Genomic DNA, 17,303 nt, shown 5'->3' with positions numbered 1-17,303 from the left:
GATCAGGGTGATCACCCCCCTGTCACTGATCACCCCCCCTGTAAGGCTCCATTCAGACATCCGCATGATTTTTTACGGATCCATGGATACATGGATCGGATCCACAAAACACATGCGGACGTCTGAATGGAGCCTTACAGGGGGGTTATCAATGACAGGGGGTGATCAGGGTGATCACCCCCCTGTCACTGATCACCCCCCCTGTAAGGCTCCATTCAGACATCCGCATGATTTTTTACGGATCCATGGATACATGGATCGGATCCACAAAACACATGCGGACGTCTGAATGGAGCCTTACAGGGGGGTTATCAATGACAGGGGGTGATCAGGGTGATCAGGGTGATCACCCCCCTGTCACTGATCACCCCCCCTGTAAGGCTCCATTCAGACATCCGCATGATTTTTTACGGATCCATGGATACATGGATCGGATCCACAAAACACATGCGGACGTCTGAATGGAGCCTTACAGGGGGGTGATCAATGACAGGGAGTGATCAGGGAGTGTATATGGGTGATCACCCGCCTGTCATTGATCACCCCCCTGTAAGGCTCCATTCAGACGTCCGCATGATTTTTACGGATCCATGGATACATGGATCGGATCCACAAAACACATGCGGACACCTGAATGGAGCCTTACAGGGGGGTTATCAATGACAGGGGGGTGATCAGGGAGTGTATATGGGTGATCACCCGCCTGTCATTGATCACCCCCTGTAAGGCTCCATTCAGACGTCCGCATGTGTTTTGCGGATCCGATCCATGTATCCATGGATCCGTAAAAATCATGCGGACGTCTGAATGGAGCCTTACAGGGGGGTGATCAATGACAGGGGGTGATCAGGGAGTGTTTATGGGTGATCACCCGCCTGTCATTGATCACCCCCCTGTAAGGCTCCATTCAGACGTCCGTATGCTTTTTGCGGATCCGATCCATGTATCCGTGGATCCGTAAAAAGCATACGGACGTCTGAACGGAGCCTGACAGGGGGGTGATCAATGACAGGGGGGTGATCAGGGAGTTTATATGGGGTGATCATGGGTGATCAGGGGTTTATAAGGGGTTAATAAGTGACGGGGGGGTGTAGTGTAGTGTGGTGTTTGGTGCGACTGTACTGAGCTACCTGAGTCCTCTGGTGGTCGATCCTAACAAAAGGGACCACCAGAGGACCAGGTAGGAGGTATATTAGACGCTGTTATGAAAACAGCGTCTAATATACCTGTTAGTGGTTAAAAAATTCGGATCTCCAGCCTGCCAGCGAGCGATCGCCGCTGGCAGGCTGGAGATCCACTCGCTTACCTTCCGTTCCTGTGAGCGTGCGCGCCTGTGTGCGCGCGTTCACAGGAAATCTCGGCTCTCGCGGGAGGACGCGTATATGCGTCCACCCAGAAGAGCAGGACCGCCGGCAGGACGCAATCCTGCGTACGGCGGTCCTGAGGTGGTTAAGATGCCCATACACCTTCAATAGTTGTCGGTCCAACGATGGCCGCCCAACAGCTATCTCTCCCACTTCCGCCATATACATTCACTCCACATCCCAGGAAAGTGACTATAATAGAAAATGCATCCACTAAAGGGAAAAGTAGTGTTGAATGCAAATATTCGAATAGCGAATTTTAATTGCGAATATCGGCACTTCGAGAATTCACAAATATTTTGAATATAGCGCTATATATTTGCAAAATTAAATATTTGTTTTTTGTTTTTATCACAGTACACATGATCCTGCCCTGCTTCTAGCTTGTGGGCCAATGAGAAGGCTGCAAAAGCTTAGCAACTTCCCTAGCAACCAATAGGATAGTTGCCTACTCCTTACTATATAAGAGACACTCCCCACAGCCATTTTGTGCCTGTTCATGCAGTTGTGAGAGAGAGAGGAGTGTGATCTTTGTGCTGTGCTGAATTCCTGTGACTTCTGATACCTCATATATATAAACCAGATTGTGTTAGATAGTGTAGGTTAGTGAGTGAATAGTGTAGCTGATAGGTTCCAGTGTAGGGTGTTAGGGCCATTATATAGTCAGCTAATATATATATAATCCAGATAGTTAGTGGTAGATAGTCAGTGTAGGTTAGTGAGTGAATAGTGTAGCTGATAGGGTGCAGTGCAGGGTGTAGTGTAGGTTAGATAGAGATATAGTATAGTGTAGGCTTTTGTTGTCTGTTTCGTGTGTGAAACAGTGTCAGTGTCCTTTGTCTGTGAAAAAACAAAACATGGTTTCATGGTTAGTGTTTTAGGGTTTCGTGTGGGTTGTGATTAGTGATGAGCGGCAGGTGCCATATTCGATTTTGACGAAATTCGTTAATATTCTATAGAATATTCGTTTTATATTCGTTGAAATCGAATATTCGCCATTATTCTAGTTATCGCGATTAATATGCGATTTAAATAATCGCGTATTGCGATTTTTTAACTTAAAGGCTACTCTCCTATTGAAAAAGCAATGCGATTAATTCAAGTTATAATAATCGAATTTCGATTTCAACTTAACACTGCTATATTCCATATTCGTTAATTCTAGCCTGATATGGAATATGGCAGTGCTAAGCTGAAATCTAAATTCGATCAATTGAAGTTATAATAATCGAATTGCGATTTCTACTTAACACTGCTATATTCCATATTCGTTAATTCTAGCCTAATATGGAATATAGCAGTGCTAAGTTGAAATCGCCATGCGATTACTTCGAGTTATATTAATCGCATTGCGTTTTCAACTTGGACCTGGTTTTTTACTATGGTTGGCTTGGTAGAATTAGCGAATATGACGAATATATTCGTTATATTCCACAAAACGAAGATAACGAAGTATTCTGCATCTTCGTTTTAGCTACCTATTCATCAACTTCGCTAATTCTAGCAATCATATAGGAAAGTTTACTATAGAGACAGCTAAGTTTAATTCGCTATGCAATTATATTACTTAGCTTTTTTTTATAAATAGAATAATTATAATAATTATTAGGTATTTAATTATTCTATTTATTTAAAAAAAAAAGCTAATCTTCGTTTTGTGGAATACAACGAATACATTCGCCATATTCGTTTTGTGGAATATGACGAATACATTCGTCATATTCGCTAATTCTACCAAGCCAACCATAGTAAACCAGGTCCAAGTTGAAATCGCAATTCGATTATTATAACTTGAATTAATCGAATGGCGATTTCAACTTAGCACTGCTATATTCCATATTAGGCTAGAATTAACGAATATGGAATATAGCAGTGTTAAGTTGAAATCGCAATTCGATTATTATAACTTGAAATAATCGAATTGCGATTTCAACGTAATTCTCAAATCCGACGGTACATTCTAGTATATTGAGACGTTCCCATGGTGATGGGGACGCTCCATGAGCACGGAAGTCGGCAGAAGCAGCAACGGGCACTGACTGGAGCAGCCAGGAAGCCAGGAATCCAAAGGACAGGTAAGAACAATTTTAGGGAATTAGGAAAGAAAAAAAATATAACAATAAAAAAATATATAAAAAAAAATACAAATATTCGAAATATCGAATTTATAGCACTATATTCGAAATATTCGCGAATTAGCAAAGTGCCGATATTCGCCAAAAAATTCGATATTCGAATATTCGCGCTCAACACTAGTTGTGATTAGTGTCAGTGTCTTTTGTCTTTGAAAAAAAAAGTATTTTTCTGTGTTTTAAAGTTAGTGTTTTAGGGTTTCTTGTGGGTAGTGATTAGTGTCAGTGTCCTTTGTCTGTGAAAAAACAAAACAAAAAAAAGTATTTTTCTGTGTTTCATGGTTAGTGTTTTAGGGTTTCGTGTGGGTTGTTATTAGTGTCAGCGTCTTTTGTCTGAGAAAAAAAAGTATTTTTCTATGTTTTAGGGTTTCGTGTGGGTAGTGATTAGTGTCATCTTCTTTTTTCTGTGCAAAAAAATAAATAAAAAAGTTTTTTTCTGTGATTTAGGGTTTCGTGTATATTCTATTTTACCTTTTATGCCCCATTGTCCCCAACCCAATAAAGTTTGCCCAAATTCCCCTCATTATTTTCATGTGGGTAGTGAAAAGTGTCATCGTCTTTTCTCTGTGAAAAAAAAAATGTATTTTTCTGTGTTTTAGGGTTAGTGTTTTAGGGTTTCGTGTGGTTAGTGATTAGTGTCATTGTCTTTTTTGAAAAAAAAAAAAAGATTTTTTCTGTGTTTTAGGGTTTCATATATATTTTCCCCAACCCAATAAAGTTTGCCCAAATTCCCTCATTATTTTCCTTATATATTTTTTGTGTATATAAAAACACATCATGAGTGTATGTGGGCGTGCTGGCAGCCGTGGCCATAGATGGTAGGGGAGTCTGTTCCAGTGCTGTACCGCTGCCAGCAGGGGGCTGCTCCTCTACCCACAGAGGGACGGGTGGCAGGGGCGTGGCAGCTGCCCTATTTCATCTCAAGATGCCGAGTCTGTGTTGTCATTCATGACACAAGCTAGTGGCACGCAGTCCTCTGCCCTGGCTCTGAGCAGCAGCAGCTTTCCGCCTCCTACAGCACCATCCCCCAGGAATCAACCCTGATGCTGTTTGACAGCGACAGTGAGAGAAACATCTCGGGGTGGTAATGCAGAAGAGTGAGCTAGAGCTTAGTCCGGATGCTCAGGACCTTTTAGAAAGGATGGAGGAGGAGGAGGGGGTACAGCCCGTCAGTACCCCAGTGACATCCCTTCCAACTGGTGATTTCAGCCACCGAACCCCTGCACTTAGTCAGACCCAGGCATCAGCGAGGAGACCGCAGAGCCAGGTCAGGGGCTCCACATCTGCTGAGGAGGGTGACTTAGAATGGGTGCCACCTCCCTTGTCAGGTGACAGCAGCACTGATAAAGGAAGGTAGGCACCCGAGCAAACGGTGAGCCAGGTCACCAGGGAGCTTAGTCGCGGGGGCTCCACTGGTGTACGCACCGAGCTTGAACAGGCGCAAGCCAGCACCACCCCATCTGACAGGAGGTCGGTGCGTAAGTCGCCTGTTTGGGCTTACTTCATCCTGGTAGCAGACGATGTGAAAATTGCCACCTGTCAGCTGTGTCATGCCAGGATGAGGAAAGGGAGATCTGTTGGTCGGCTGGGTACCACTGCCCTTACCCAACACCTGACATTCAGCCACTGGCGGGAGTGGGAACAGATGCAGGGTGGTCACAGCAGCGCCAGCAGCAGTGCGCAGGGGACAGCAGCTCCTGTCACTGTCCTGCAGCCACCCCACCCCCTTCTAACAATGCATTCTCACTCCCCAACTCGCTCTCCTAGAGGTACTGGTACCGGCAGCCAGATATCTGCCTTCTTTGCACCCTCCTATATTGCCTCCACTGCAATCCGGCGCCAGCCGCTGGTTTTGGACTCGTTTGAACGAACCACGCCCTATGCCCCTGGGGACCGACGTGTGCGTTCACTCAATGGGCAACAAAGATGAATCAAAGCTGCGTTAGTTTTGTGGGTTAAGTTTACCGGCTGTTTGATATAACTCAAGAACACATGGTGCCTTCAAAACAGACTCTGCTGGATGACAGGGTTGGTGCTTCCCTGTCCCTGTCAGCCCCTTCCTGGTGAAGTCTTCCCCAGGCTGTGTGACACTACCCCCCTTTGTGTAGCCAAGCCTCACAGCTAAAGGCTTACACTGCAGCATGAGCTGCGATCGATGATCCGGGCTGCACACTTGAGGTAGCCACCGAGGACCCCGCCAGCAGCTGGGGACCGTGACCGAGTCATCACCGAGGGGAGGGTAACTGATCCTGGCGGCAGAGTCGGGGACACTTCCACACCAGGGACGAGGCAAGCTGGTTCCTCACTGGCTTCTGTGCTCTGACTGGCGGAGGACGGCTGGGTGATGCCGATGGCTGGAGCACGGCAATTGTGTGGCTTGCGTAACCATGACTCTTCACAGACAAAAGGAGGATGAGAGAACCGCTGCTAAACCCTGCTAGTCCTGCTGCCCTCTGGCTTGGAGGAATCAGCACACGGTGCGGCAGGCTGCATTACAGCAGTTTTCTTCTTCAGACTCGATGTGCCTGATATGGAAACTGAGAGCAGACTGGTGAGGGCAGCGTGTGGAGCTAATACCGTACTAATTTATTGTGTGCCATTCAAAATTAAAATACAATCGATAAAACAATTTTGTCAAAGAAAAATATTGCTTTTTGTATGCATGGGAGCACATTCCTGCTCTAGACGACGAACCTGCTGCTGTAAGAAGTGTCTAAGTTTTTTGTTTTTTTTTGCCCAGGTCTTGTGGGGGCCTATTACTGGGAACACATTCCTGCTACAAACAAAGAACCTGCTACTGTCTGTTCCTGCTGGGTTAGGCAAAGCTATGTGTAGGCCTTAGACTCGACCATTAACATGTACCTGCTGCTGTCTGTCCTGATCATGTTAAGGTATGTGTAGACCTTTTACTCCACCGTTACCTTTATCTGCTGCTGCTGTCTGTCCTGATCTTGATGAGTTATGCGTCGGCCTTGTCCCACAGCGTTACCATTTCCCTGCTGATGTCTGTTCTGTTCCTGATGAGTTAGGGCCAGCTATGTGTATTCCTTATACTACAGCATTACCATTTCCCTGCTGATGTCTGTTCCTGCTGATTTACATCCAAATATGTGTACGCCTGACACTTCCAGCTGCTGCTGTCTGTCCTGATATTACTGAGTTAGGCCCAGCTATGTGTATGATGTATACTACAGTGTTATCATTTAACAGCTGCTGCTGCCTGTCCTGATATTGCTGAGTTAGGCCCAGCTATATGTAAGCTTTACACTACTGCGTTACCATTTGCCTGCTAAAGTCTGTCCTGCTCCTGCTGAGTTTGGTCTAGCTAGGTGTAGGCCTTATACTATACCCTTAACAATTACCTGCTGCTGGTGTCTTTCTTGATCCTGCTGAGGACTACCATCATGGACCACTTATTTGCCCTTTGACTTTATCAACTATCGAGTATTAGAATTTCCTTTAAACTGGTGTGCATTTTTAATTTTTTGTGCATGTGCTCTGTTCATCATATATTGTCAATATTTACACATACTAGGTGGGGACTGCATGTGAGCTTTCCTTTCAAAAAGGACTTGTGCAGTTAACATCGTACAGGACTAATTGAGGACCCTAATTAAATTTTATTGTTTGTTTTAATCAGGATTTAGGTTCAAACATAGTGTTGTCTGTCATCCTGAACACCTCTCCACATGGTTGGGTGTGACTGGCGTTATACTAATCCGTGTGGTAATCCTGTTTTGGGAATGGATCGTAATTGCCACATGTATAAATCTATATATGCATTTTTATTTGATGTTACTTCTTGACAAATATGAAACGTTACTGTGCACATGAGATTTTTATAGAATCAAAGCTTTTCATTTTTCAATATAAACTGTGGCATATATAATATTCTTAAAGCCATGTCACCATTTTGGGAGTTATTCTTATCATTTCCAAGGTTTGCTATCATGTGTCCGCATAGACATGATGCGTTTGTGGCATAGCTTGCGTTCAGTTTCTGGTGCTAACACGTGATCTGTTATCATGTGAACGCCCTGTCTATGGACACTAGCGGCATGTGTATGTTCCTTCGATGAAATCACATTATTGCATCACATTTTCTTTAATGTAATGCGGAAGCAATGCGCTAACATGCGCTGTTAACCAGACGGAACGCTATATTGGATCTATGCTGGTTAGTTCTTGTCCCCCTCACTTATGTTTTAAATCAGTACACCGGATATTTTAATGACAAATTTGCTTTTTTACATATTTTTTTTAATCTGGAATTGTGATGAATTAAGGAGATAATATGAATTCACATACTTTAATGGAAGTTAATAATCTCTTAACAGTATGGATACTTGTATATTATAGAATAGTTTTTTACATTATTTTTTATGTTTACACACAATACAAATCAAACACAATAAATCTAATTCAATTATTAATAGGTTTCAAAATTGAGTGCCACCCCTATATGCAAAATAACTTGAACGGCCCCTTATACCTTCATTGTAGTGATCTGGGAAGGCCGGCCTTGTATGCAAAACATCAAGCCACCTCTTCTGTCTATCAGACACACTGGAGGGAAGAGCCGTGGACAATAGGGGAGTGTGACGTGCGTACGCACGCCCGACAAAAGATGCCAGACTTGGTGTGTAATCAAGGGGAAAGAAAGGGAAGGCGAAAACCAGCCATCCTCCAAAGAATCTGTATATAACTGTGCTAGAGAAAGACTCTTGCAGGGACTGTTCTTATACACAAGCTGCCCTACTAAGTACCCTACTTGGCTGGCACCGCAATTCTTAAAGGGCCATTCACCCACAAAATAAAGGTGGCCCATCGCAACGCAACCTAACAAGTGCGTAAAGCCGTGTGTAATCTACGTTTTATTAAGCATATGCTGTTACTATATCAGTGCAGGAAGATAATGTGCAGCCTGCCAGCCTGGTTCCCACGATACTCTGGGGAAGCTCACACTTTAAGAGACTTTAAAGAAAAGATTCTTGCTATATTCAGGTTGTACCCTGTGACAGTAGAGCAACAAATGGAAAATCTGCTTGTGCAATTGGAAGGAGCTGCCTTCAGAGAAGTAAAAATTCTGGCCAAGCTCAGAGAGAAAATGCTGGAGCACATATTTGAACGGCTCTACACCACCTTTGAACCCAAGACTGCGTCGGAGGTCAAAATGAGGTTCTTCAGCAAGAAAAAGCAATCTGGCGAGTTACTCAGAGACTTAGCATTATCAATACAGGAGGCCCTCAGAGCTGTTGTACAAGTAGACCCCCATGAAGTGGAAAATGAAGATAATACACTTAATGAACAATTCATTGAAGGTGTTAGTACAGAAGCCTTAACTCCTTAAGGACCGGGCTCATTTTCACCTTAAGGACCAAGCCATTTTTTGCAAATCTGACCAGTGTCACTTTATGTGGTGATAACTGTCACTGATGATATTGCAGATAGCTGGAAGTTATGGATAAACATCCGACTGGCTTGATCCCAAACTAAGGAGCATAAAGGTGACCCCTGTAAAACCCTAAGAGCTCACCCTGACTGCTAAGCACATACAAGGGTCTCAGAGGTAGACAATTGCATGCCCTCGTACCTAGACTGTGTGACACCTGAAAACCCTATAATAGTGAGGGGACACAACCACCAGCTCCCTGCACTTAATACGGAGGGAGTCAGGGTCACCTAGAATCAAGCCAGCAAAGAAACACAATACAAGAAAGGACTTATCTGAACAAGCAGTAACAGAAGTCTCCAGCAGTGATCGCTTCAATCCAGGAAGCAGTATAAACCGAAAAGTGAGGCAGTATGGGAGGGAATATAAAGGGAGGCAATTAGTGTGAATAGATGACAGCTGGGAGAAGGAAAGGAGATGACAAAGTGAAACCAAAACAAAGAACATCATGCAAGAGGTACAGCAGAACATCTGCCAGACCTTCTCAGAGAGCTGGCGGTGACAGAACCTCTCCCTCTACGAGTGGACTCCGGACACTCAGAGCCCACCTTCTCAGGATGGGACCTATGGAAAGCCCTGATGAGACGAGAGTCATAATTTTTTCAGTTTTTGAGCGATTATCTTATGTAGGGTCTCATTTTTTGCGGGATGAGATGACGGTTTGATTGGCACTATTTTGGGGTGCATATGACTTTTTGATCGCTTGCTATTACACTTTTTGTGATGTAAGGTGACAAAGAATTGTTTATTTAGCACAGTTTTTATTTTACATTTTTTACAGTGTTTATCTGAGGGGTTAGGTCATGTAATATTTTTATAGAGACGGTCGATACGGAGGCAGAGATACCTAATATGTATACTTTTTTTAATTTATGTAAGTTTTACACAATAACAGCTTTTTTAAAACAAAAAAAATGATGCTTTAGTGTCTCTATATTCTGAGCCATATTTTTTTTTTTTGGGGGGCAATTGTCTCAGGTAGGGGCTTATTTTTTACGGGATGAGGTTACGGTTAGAATGGTACTATTTTGGTGGGCAAACGCCTTTTTGATCGCTTGCTGTTGTACTTTTTGTGATGTAAGGTGACAAAAAAATTGTTTATTTAGCACAGTTTTTATTTTTTACAGTGTTCATCTGAGGGGTTAGGTCATGTGATATGTTTATAAAGCCAGTCGATACGGATGCGGAGATACCTAATATGTATACTTTTTTCCCCCTATTTGTCACCCGTTTTTTTTCTTTTAAATTTTTTTGGGGGAAACTTTATTTTTTCAACTTTTTTTAACTTTATTTTTAGTTCCACTTTGGGAATTCAACTTTTAGGGGTCTAATCCTTTGCAATGCATTCCAATACTTCTGTATTTAAATGCATTGGCTGTATGAGTAATACAATGAGTATTACTCATACAGCTTCCTGCCTGTGTTGACCTGCGGTTTGCGGCGATTGCCAACATGGGGGGGTCACGGGACCCCCGCTGTGCATTTAGCCAAGGTGCCTGCTCAATGATTTCAGCAGGCACCTTGTTCCGATCACCGCCCTCTGGGCGGCGGTGATCGGAAATACACGACGTATCGGTACGTCATGTGTCCTTAAGTATCGAGAGAACATGCCGTACGATCCGTCATGTGTCCGGAACAGGTTAAAGAGTCAGTTAAGGATGTTAGCGGCTCAGCATCCAAGTTCCACTTTCCTGGACTTCAAAGAGTTAGCGATCAGTATTATGGGAACAAAACCATTATAGGAGCATACTAGGCCTGCCGGAATATCTACGAATAAGCTAGTTGCATCTCCAAAATGTTATTCAATAGTCAGTCAAGCAACTCAAGCTCCGGTTCCTGATGCAGTTGCCGTCTTGGCAGAGCAAGTCAACTTTCTGACAAAAAGTCTGGAGAATGTATGTAAAAAACTAGAACAGTGGGAAAAACCCTTAGTGCTTGAGGATGAGACACCCTTACCAAGGAAGCTTTTCCTTCCAGATTATAAAGAGTTGTATCCCAGGAATTCTAGTGGACGCCCCTCTGGCCGCTTCAATACTCAGAGGCGACTAGCTTGCACATACTGTCACAAGCCAGGCCATACAGCAATGATGTGCTGGCAGTTAAAAAGGGCGACCCTCAAAGCCAAGGACAGCTCTCGGGAGGTAAACCAGTAGGTCCAGAAGATCCCCACTGGATGCCAAGATATGTAGGATCCTGTCCAGAAGTGGTTCTCCAAATAAATGGAGTTCCTTTCGCTGCTTTATTGGACACTGGGTCTCAAGTCAAAACTATTCAACAGTCGGCATTTGAGAAATACTGGGATCAGAACCAGTTAACACAACCACCAGAATCCTGGCTGAGTCTTATAGCCAGCAACGGAAAACCCATGCCAGTGTATGGTTACTGGGAGCCAACTCTCCTAGTAGGAGGAACTACACTTCCCCAGCAAGGTATCATTGTTGTGCAGGTCAGGGAAGATAACAAGCCTCCGGTAGTCCTAGAGATGAACGTCCTTAGGAATTGTTATGCTGAAATGCTTGAAGCTTTGCACAAATCTATGCCTACCGCTGCACATGCCTCCAAAAAGGTGATACAACAGACTATCCGTGTGTTAAGTGCACAACCAAAATTTGCCATTGAGAAAGGAGAGATTTGCTGTGCCCGCATCTGAGGTAACCAACCAGTAATCCTTAAACCAAATATCGAAAAACTCCTGTGGTGCCAAGCTGATCTTGCGATCCAAGGCCTAGACTACCAATTCTCTGGTAGAACCCATCACTCTGGAAGACCATCCTTTAGTCCGAGCTGCAAGAAGCCTAGTGACTGTATCTCAAGGTATAGTGCCTATTCGTCTTCTGAATTTAGGTGATCATAGTATAACATTCAACAAGCACTGCCCTGTGGCTCAACTGCTACAAGTCACTTTCCAATATGTTATCAGTGTACCTGCAGCTATCACTGAACAATCTGTTCAGAGGCTAAATCCAGAAAACCATACTTCATATACATTATGGTGGAAAGAACTCAACGTGGGAGATACCTCTACCCCATAGAAACAAATTGAAGTAGTCTTAAAGGTTGTGCAATAGCATCATCGGGCCTTCAGTAAACACCCTACAGATTATGGTGAAGTCAGTTTAATCAAGCACACCATCTCTACCTGTTCACACCCTCCAATCAACAAAAGGTACCGACCTATACCACTGACAATGTACCAATCTGTGAAACAGATGATCCAAGAAATGAAAGATTCAAACATCATCCAAGACAGCCATAGTCCATGGGCTGCACCTCTAGTCCTTGTCCGAAAGAAAGATGGTAACATTCGATTCTGCGTGGACTACAGAAAAATTAACCAAATCACCCACAAGGATGCTGTAACGGATCTCCTGGCACCCCGACCGGGTACCTCCGTCGATGAATTCTCCTAGTGCTTCCCGAAGGCTCCAAGCACTCAACTTGACACCATAACCACCACAGACCCCACGAACCACCGCAGCTTGGTTGGGGTCTCATCGTCCTCCACCCACGCTGGACCCAAGACCGGGCTTCAGCTTCCAGTGGGTGAACCTCTCCTAAATCCAGAGAGCAGGAACCATGAACAAGCTCTTACAAGAGTTTATACTCAGGGGAGTATTGTGATATAGCAATCCCCAAGAGTGTAGTTATCCCATTCCCCAAACATGAGCCAAAACATCATGAAGGGGTAAAGCAGGAACTCTCTATTTGAACACACAAGCATTGTTTTATACACATCTTCCAACAAGGTTACCACCCACAGGGTTTTATAAAAACAGCCAATAACCACGTACAATACACTCAGACACTCCCATATAAAATCCTCCCCTCTGCCTGTGATACAATTACCTCACACTGGGTTGATGTAATCATCACAGACAGGAGAATACACAATAGTCTCCTGTCCTGGAGACAACCGAGATGTAATTCAATTGTCTCTCAGGACAAAGGGACATCGCCAATACACACAGAGAGACAATGGAACAGACCTCACTACTCAACGTATACAATGTCCCACCTTTTACAATACACATAGACATTTAACATCCCAAAATGGCACAAATTAGACCAGGGGTTCAAGTTAGTACAAGTCCTTTGTGAACAAAGGAGGCCTGGCTGATGAGAGGGCCCGTAATCCAGGGGCAGGAGGCGGGCAAACAGCCCCCTCCAAAACACTGTGGCGAAGTGGCTTTCGCCACAGATACCTATCCCTTACCAAGAATCAAGGAGTCCTTGACAGCATTAGGATCCTCAGCTTACTTTTCTACCCTGGACTTAACCAGTGGGTACTGGCAGGTACCTATGGCCCCTGAAGACCGTGATAAAACAGCATTTACTACCCCTGTGGGCCTATTTGAATTTAACTACACGCCCTTTGGATTTTGAAATGCCCCTGGAACTTTTCAAAGACTAATGGAGTGATGTTTAGGCCACAAGAACTTTGAAACTGTCCTGCTATACCTGGATGATCTAATCATCTATTCAAAATCCTACGAGGATCACTTAAAACAGGTTGAATGGAATGAAGAAAGAAATATCGTTTTCCAACTCCTGAAGAAGAAGTTGACAGACCACCTGTCTTGGGCTATCCAGATTATTAATATTCATTCCATCTCTATACTGATGCCAGTAAGAGAGGCCTGGGAGCTGTCCTGCCTCAAGTCCTAGCACTTGTCTGTGCCGTCACAGAAAAATTTAAAGACCACCTCGCAGCAACCCCGTTTGTGGCCTATACTGATAACAACCCACTGGCGCATCTCAACACAGAAAAGCCTTAGAGCAGACATGGGCCTCCCGTCTTGCCAACTACAATTTCACAGTCTAGTACAGAATGGGGAAGTCAAATGAAAATGCGAAAGCCTTATCTCGCCTGCCTACCAAAGAAGATCCTACTGAACAGATAGATGTATGGGAAGAAGTAGAGATCCCCGCTTTTTACCAACATTTTGCCAAACAAGATGTCATCACCGCCAAAGGTAAAGAAGTCTTTCACTTCCAACAACAAACAGATCCAAAATCCCAAGTTGAAAAAGAAAGTTGGATCAAGTTACAATCAGAAAGCAGAGTCTTAGGTAAACTTTAAGACTTCTTCACTAGTGGGAGAACACCGGAAAGAATCCGCAGGAGAAGTGCAGACCCAGAGTTACTCAAGCTATGGAGACACCGAAAGCATCTCTTCATGCAAAAGGGATTCATGTTAAGAAGAACCCTAGATCCAATCACCAACGATCAGCTGTACCAGATCCTAATACCACGTCGAGATGCCAAAATCATCCTTAAAATGTACCATGATAGATCCAGACACTTTGGGGTGCAAAAAACTGAGGCTACTATCTGCAGAAGATTTTATTGGATTGGAATGAGAGGAGATATTGAAAATTGGGGAAGAGGAACTTCATCTTTCAGCATGACAACGACCCAAAGCATACATCCAAATCAACAAAGGAATGGCTTCACCAGAAGAAGATTAAAGTTTTGGAATCACCCAGCCAGAGCCCAGACCTGAATCCGATTAAAAATCTGTGGGTTGATCTGCAGAGGGCTGTGAACAGGAGATGCCCTCGCAATCTGACAGATTTGGAGTGTTTTTGCAAAGAAGATTGGGCAAATCTTGCCAAGTCAAAATGTGCCATGTTGATAGACTCATACCCAAAAAGACAAACCTAGTTAGTCAGTTGAGAGGAGAAGAAAAAGGACAACAGCCATTTTACCAGGCTTTAAAGACCTTTGGATTCAAAGTAAAGGATCTATTAGCTTCCAGCAGCCTCACCATTAATAAGCTGGAGAAACATACCCAGATTAAGAACTGACTATCAGTGAGTACATAACTAACCACCCTAGCCTGAGACATAACTACAAGTACAGCCTGTAACTGGGATTCATCACATCCAACCTGCATGTGTATCAGAGACTACTTTATTGCTGGATGTAAACTGTTATCAAGAACCTGGATATAGTAAAGTTCTAAGTTGGATTTAAACCTGCATCATTGCTCTAATTCCATACCACTACCACTCTCAACATTTTTCACCATTAAGGTGCTGGCATCACGACATTACCTAAGTCAGGGGCCCAGCCACAAAAGCACTCAGAAACCCAATCACCATCAAGGGCACCTCGATCACCACCTTAGAGTGTGCCCCGGAGAATCCTATGCAGTTCTCCCCTTCACTGCACTGATGGCCCAGGGAGGCATCTGCTAAACCGTGAGTAACCGATTAAATATTTTTCGGCCCACCGTGAACCTCACGTGTTCTAACCCACATTGCAGGTGCAGAAGTGGAAGGCTGAGTCAGCCACTCAACCAAGTCTGGTGCTTCCTTTGATGTAATCGCACGCACCTTCTTCAACTTCCCACTTAGGCTCCGGCCTGGTGCACCTGCCCGACCCTTACCATCCCTGCGGAACGGCCTGCCTCTTCCTCTGCCTGTCATTTTCAAAATGACCCTGTGCCAAAGTCCCTAGAGAAAATCTGTATTTGTGGAAGTAGGTCTATAGAAACCCTTAATCAGTATTTTTGGGGGGCAGCTGGTATATCACACACTAGTTGCAATTAGTTGTTCCAATGGCGTTTATCCCTCTGTATAGCTGGGGTATATCAGCAGAACTACACACAAATGTTGCACTATACAAATGCACGAAATAGAAATTATATTATAGGTATATCACATCCCTGCCTTAATCAGATTTTTGGGGGGCAACTGGTATATCACACCAGTTGCAATTAGTTGTTCCAGTGATGTTTGTCCCTCTGTATAGCTGCCGTTATCTCAGCAGAACTGCACACAAATGCTGCACAATACAAATGCACTATATAGAAATTATATTATAGGTTTACATAGAAACATAGAATGTGTCAGCAGATAAGAACCATTTGGCCCATCTAGTCTGCCCAATATACTAAAAACTATGGATAGCCCCTGGCCCTATCTTATATGAGGGATGGCCTTATGCCTATCCCATGCATGCTTAAACTCCTCCACTGTATTTGCAGCTACCACTTCTGCAGGCAGGCTATTCCATGCATCTACTACTCTCTCAGTAAAGTAATACTTCCTGATATTACTTTTAAACCTTTGCCCCTCTAATTTAAAACTATGTCCTCTTGTAGCAGTTTTTCTTCTTTTAAATATTCTCTCCTCACCTTGTTGATTCCCTTTATGTATTTAAAAGTTTCTATCATATCCCCTCTGTCTCGTCTTTCTTCCAAGCTATACATGTTACGGTCCTTTAATCTTTCCTGGTAAGCTTTATCCTGCAATCCATGTACCAGTTTAGTAGCTCTTCTCTGAACTCTCTCCAAAGTATCAATATACTTCTGGAGATATGGTCTCCAGTACTGAGCACAATACTCCAAATGAGGTCTCACTAGTGCTCTGTAGAGCGGCATGAGCATCTCCCTCTTTCTACTGGCAATTCCTCTCCCTATACACCCAAGCATTCTGCGAGCATTTCCTGCTGCTCTATGACATTGTCTGCCTACCTTTAAGTCTTCTAAAATAATGATCCCTAAATCCCTTTCCTCAGATACTGAGGTTAGGACTGTATCACTGATTTTATATTCTGCTCTTGGGTTTTTACGTCCCATCTTGCACTTATCAACATTACATTTTAGTTGCCAGATTTTTGACCATTCCTCTAGTTTTCCTAAGTCCTTTTCCATTTGGTGTATCCCTCCAGGAACATCAACCCTGTTACAAATCTTTGTGTCATCAGCAAAAAGACACACCTTACCATTGAGGCCTTCTGCAATTTCTCTGATAAAGATATTAAACAATATGGGTCCCAGAACAGATCCCTGAGGTACCCCACTGGCAACAAGATGTTCCACAATCCTCTCCTTAAGTATGGTTTCCATTAATTTCCCTACTATTGATGTCAGGCTTACTGGCCTATAGTTGCCCGATTCCTCCCTACTACCTTTCTTGTGAATGGGCACAACATTTGCTAATTTCCAATCTTCTGGGACAACTCCTGTTGCCAGTGATTGGTTAAATAAATCTGTTAATGGTATTGCTAGCTCACTGCTGAGCTCTTTTAAAAGCTTTGGGTTTCTTCCATCAGGCCCCTGTGACTTATTTGTATTAATTTTAGACAGTTGACTTAGAACCTCTTCCTCTGTAAAGACACATGCATCAAAAGATTCATTAGTCTTCTTTCCTAACTGAGGTCCTTCTCCTTCATTTTCCTTTGTAAAAACTGAACAGAAGTATTCATTGAGGCAGTCAGCTAGTTCTTTATCTTCTTCCATATGCCTTCCTTCTTTTGTTTTTAATTTGGTAATTCCTTGTTTTAGTTTCCTTTTTTCATTTATGTATCTGAAGAATGCCTTATCGCCTTTTTTTCCTGACTGAGCTA

This window comes from Bufo gargarizans, chromosome 3 (assembly GCF_014858855.1).
Source record: "Bufo gargarizans isolate SCDJY-AF-19 chromosome 3, ASM1485885v1, whole genome shotgun sequence".
In the NCBI taxonomy this organism is placed as follows: Eukaryota; Metazoa; Chordata; class Amphibia; order Anura; family Bufonidae; genus Bufo; species Bufo gargarizans.
Note: the sequence above shows the minus strand (reverse complement) of the source record.